Consider the following 4,773-nt stretch of genomic DNA (forward strand, 5'->3'; position numbering starts at 1 on the left):
TGCCGAAAACTGGAGTCCTCAGGCTCCCCTCCCTGGGCTGCCTCCTGGGGAGTGTCTGGGGACTGGGCCCTGTCCCCGGGGGCCACCCTGCTGCTGCATCCCGTCCTCGGGTATGAGCGGGCAGGACTGTGAGTCTAGCCGACCCAGGCCAGGTCCCCCCAGCCAGTCACTCTCGGTGTGGCTTTGGGCAAGTCCTCCCCTCAAACCCCAGTTTCAGGTGGTGGGATTCCCTGGGCCTCTTCTCCCTTCCCTGGACCCTCACTGAATGTCCAGCATTGTGCTCTGTCTGCCTTTAATTCTCAAACCACCCTGTGAGGTCGGGACTGTTATATGTGTTTATAGTTGAAGAAACAGAGGCACAGAGAGGTTAGGTCTGTTGTCTGAAGTCACACAGCAGGTAGGTAGGGGCAGAGCTCCAGAGCCCAGCATAGTAACCACTGCACCACTCTGCCAGCCTGCCCCATGTGATGTGTCCCATTAGGACCCAAGGGCGGGTACATGGCTCCATACCTCTCTACCCCAGTTCTGTGTCCTGAAAGTGATGGAGACGAGAGAAGGGGGTCCAAGTGCCCCCCACCTGGCTGTCCTCCTGCCCAGCCTGGCCAGTCCCACCTCCAGCCCCCAGTCAGCCCTCAGGACACGTAGTGTCAGGGCCTCCAGCCCGACGTGTAGTCCACTGCTGAGTGTATTTAAAGGCTTACCTGGGCCATCTACCCCAGCCCTCCCCGCCCTCTCTCTCCCCTTCCCTCCCAGCAACCCGCCAAGGACCAGGAATCTAGGCAGGGTTGAAATCAGCTCCCTGACTTCCAGACAGGGTGCCAGGTTCAGAGGCCTTGGGCATCCCCAGTGGCTCTCACCCACCCCACAGCACTATTCCAAGCTTCTCTCTCGCTCTGTCTCTTTTTTTTTTGGCTGTGTGGCATATGGGGTCTTCGTTCCCCGATCAGGGATTGAACCCATGCCCCTGCGGTGGAAGCTTGCATTCTTAACCACTGGACTAACCAGAGGAGTCCCGAAGCTTCTCTTTTTGATGAGGTGAAATGCACATAACATAAAATTAACCATTTGAAGTGAACAATTCAGTGGCACTTAGGGCATTCGCAGGGTTGCGGAACCACCACTCTGTCTAGTTCCAAAACATTTTTGTGTCCCCAGAGAAATCTCCTGGACCGTGAAGCAGTCATTGTACTTCCCATCCTCCCGGTTAACAGAAAAAAACGGAGCCTGGAGAGGGGTTCCCGAGGCAGGAGAGCCCTGGTTTGGTTTTGCGCCCGGGATGCAGCGCCTGGAAGGCCCGGGGAAGGAGGGCAGGGGGGCTCCATCATCCTTCCTCTGGTCCTGGGGTGGGTCGGGGAGCCCCAGAGCGGCCCCACCGCGCTGCAGGCCCCTCCCAGGCCTCCCCCACCAGGGGGCAGCAGAGAGCTTCCAGAACTGGCACCTCCTGGGGGAAGGAGCTGGTCCCAGCAGAACTGCCAACAAACCTTCTATCTAACCTTGACCCCAGCCTGCCTTCTCTGTGGGCTGGGCGGGTGTGGAAGGTAGGAGGAGGCCAGCTGTAATTGGAAACGCGGAGGCGGGATGACCTGCGCTGGATGCAGCAGGAAGCCCCATCGCAGTAACCCCAGGGACACAGCTCTCTGAGGTCATGGGCCTGTAGCCTCGCCGCATGGGCTGGGGACGGTGGCCGGCTCACTCCTGGCCCACCACGTGCCTCGGAACCCGTGCCTTCCCTGACCTTCCACAAGCTGTCGTGCCCCTGCCCCTCCCGCCTGGAGTCCCGGCCCCTCACCCCAGGCCCCACCCCGGGGGCTCTGGCCTCCTGGGACCCCTTGCTCTCGGGTGGCAGACCTGGAGGTCCAGGCGAGGCTCGTTGTCCAACATCTGGGTTCAAATACCAGCTCCCCACTTGGAGGCTGTGGGCTTTGGGGTGAGAAAGGTTATTTCTCTGAGCCCCAGTTTGGTCGCAGCTGAAACGAGGCTGATAATCCCCGCATCTGGGTTGAAGTGAGTATTCGAGAGGCAGGGGGCTCAGCGCACTGCCAGGTCCAGGGCCAGTGGTGGCCTGTTTCCTATTAACGGTGCTTATTGCTACGGGAAGAGCTCCAGGAACCGCAGGCCGCAGGGTCCTGAACCAAAGTTTGAGTCACTCTGATCGAGTCGCTCAGCCTCTCAGACCCTCAGTCTCCTCCGCATCTGTGACCAAAACCAAACCCTACCTCAAGGTTCTGAGCATGAAGAGAAGCTGTGTGCCTGCACACAGTAGGTACGCAGAACCGTGGCCAACCCCCCGCTTGTGGCCAAGGCGAGAAGCAGGCGGCTGGAGGCCAGCGCGTGGCTGGCTTGGGCCCCAGGCCAACTGGGCTCCGATGCTTCTCTGTTCCTTTGGTGGCCGGGGCCCCGGGCAGCAAGGCCCCAATCTCCTCTTTCAGCAGAGTAGGCGTGAGATGGGCATGCATCTGGTACACAGTAGGCACACAGCCCAGAAGCCCTGCTGCCCCGGTTTTAGAAACAGTGTCTCCACTGGGTCCATCCAGTCACCTTCTCACTCGGGTTCACTGCGTACATGCTCAGTAACGACCGTGGGCCAGGCACAGGGCTGAGCCATGGAAGCAGGGAGAAGTGGCCCCTCCTGGAGGAGTCCCCGGGGCTGGGGATAAAAGTCGCGCTCCTTGTGGGGGGGTCCCTGAAGACTCTCCCACTCACTTTCCCAAACAGAGAAGGAAAGCAACCTGCCCAGGGTCACACGGCACCCTTCCCGACTGCAAGGCCCTAAAGCTCCCTGCCAGCACGCTGTCTCCACCCTTAGAACCAAGTCCAGGTTGGCCCCTAGCTTTGCATGAGGAAACTGAAGCTCAGAGAGGGAGAGTGACCATCTCAAGTGTGCGCATATCTGTCATCTTCATCATCATGGTGGAGCCACAGCAACCCATCACCTCCGAATAACGGGCGGGTGGGAGCTGCAAGGAGGTGGGTGTGTCTCGGCATGAAGCTGAATTCTCCGGCTGAGTTCTCAAGAGAAGGGGAAGCTTACCTAAGGGAGAAGGGAGCTCTCCATCAGCAGAGGGCTTCGAGCAGGCCACGGAAGGTCTTCCTCCCGAACGGAGGAGAGGTGGGTCTAGGCTGCTCTGAGAGCGTTCAGGGGATGTAAGATGCCCCTCGGACTAGGGTCTGCACCACCCGTGATCCCACCGCATCTTGGGGGAGTTGAGAGCAGTCAGCTTGTGCTTCCTTGGGTGCCCAGCGCCTGGCTGGGGAGGGGCTGTCAGTCACAGGCTGTGTAGGTGGTGGGACCTGTCGGCAGCCGGGTGGGGGTCTGTTTGTGCAAGGTCAAGTCCAGGCTGTACCTCCCTCCAACCTGGTGTGACCTGAAGCACCCAGCAGAAGGCACCCTTCATGTCTCCTCCATAGGCCAATGTGCTCTGAGCCTCATTTTTCTCATCTGTAAAGGGGGTACATTTCTCGCCAGACTGTTAACAAGAGTAACAACAGCATAAACACCTAGCATTTTCTCCCAGGTTTAAGGTCACCAGGGCTGAAGTGAAGGAAGATGATGACGTGTTTTCACCCAGAGGGAAGGCAGAATTCCATGACCGGGGGTGGAACCCGTGCCCCCTGCACTGGGAGTGCAGACTCTTAACCACTGGACCGCCAGGGAAGTCCCAAGGCAGAATTCCATGACCGGGGGTGGAACCCGTGCCCCCTGCACTGGGAGTGCAGACCCTTAACCACTGGACCGCCAGGGAAGTCCCAAGGCAGAATTCTAAAAGGGCCGGTATAATCTGAGTGAAACAGGGAATGTGATGGGATTTCACTCCCATAATTAGGTAATGTATGTGCAAAGGTGAAGACTTTGCAGATGTAATTAAGGTCTCTAATCAGCTGACTTTGAGTCACTCAGACAGGAATTACCCTGGGTGAGCCTGACCTAATCAGGTGAGCCCTTTAGAAGGGGGTCCAGCCTTCCCTGCGGGGAGAGATTTGAAGCTGCAGAAATTCTCCTACAGGCTTGAAGAAGCAAACAGCCATGGAGTGAAATTCCTATAGAGGGGGCCACATGGCAAGAAGCTGAGTGGTTCCCGGCTGGTAGCCCTCAAGGGTGTGGGGACCTCTGCCCTGCGACCACAGGGGACCGAATTTTGCCAACAACCACGTGGCTTTGAAGGGGCCCCTGATTCTCAGATGGGGTCACAGCCCAGCTGACACCTTGAATACAGTCTGCTGGGACCCTGAGCAGAGATCTCTGCCAACTCCTGACCACAGAAAGTGTGAGATAATAAATGGATGTGCTTTTAACACCTACGTTTATGAGTATTTATTATGAGGCACGGATAACAAATACCAAGGCCACGCCCCAGGTGTCCCTGCAGCCTGGAGCCCCACTTTGAAGGACCCATGTTCTGGCCTCCCCGCAGACCTCCATCCTCACCCTCCCACAACACACCTGCCCGTGCTCTCCAGCCTCTACAAGTCCATGTGTGAGGCCTTGAAGTTCAGCTTCTGCACCAGGAGTAAAGGTGGGGGTGGGGGCCCCGGGTGTCAGGACCCCAGGCTCTCAGCCACCCTCCAGCACAGCTGCAGCCCCCGGGGCAGCCTGGGCTTCAGGGCCTCCCTCATGGAGCGGGGTGGCCCTGGATCCATGGGCATGAGGGGCTCTGAGGGGCATCCCTCTCCCCCAGGCGCTGCCGCTTGTGGTGCAAGCACGGCCCCTGCTTGCCCAGGACTGGGCTCAATAGGCCAGCCGTCTCCCCCGGCCAGAACCAAAATTTCACAATC

The sequence above is a fragment of the Phocoena phocoena genome, chromosome 5 (genome assembly GCF_963924675.1).
Source record: "Phocoena phocoena chromosome 5, mPhoPho1.1, whole genome shotgun sequence".
In the NCBI taxonomy this organism is placed as follows: domain Eukaryota; kingdom Metazoa; phylum Chordata; class Mammalia; order Artiodactyla; family Phocoenidae; genus Phocoena; species Phocoena phocoena.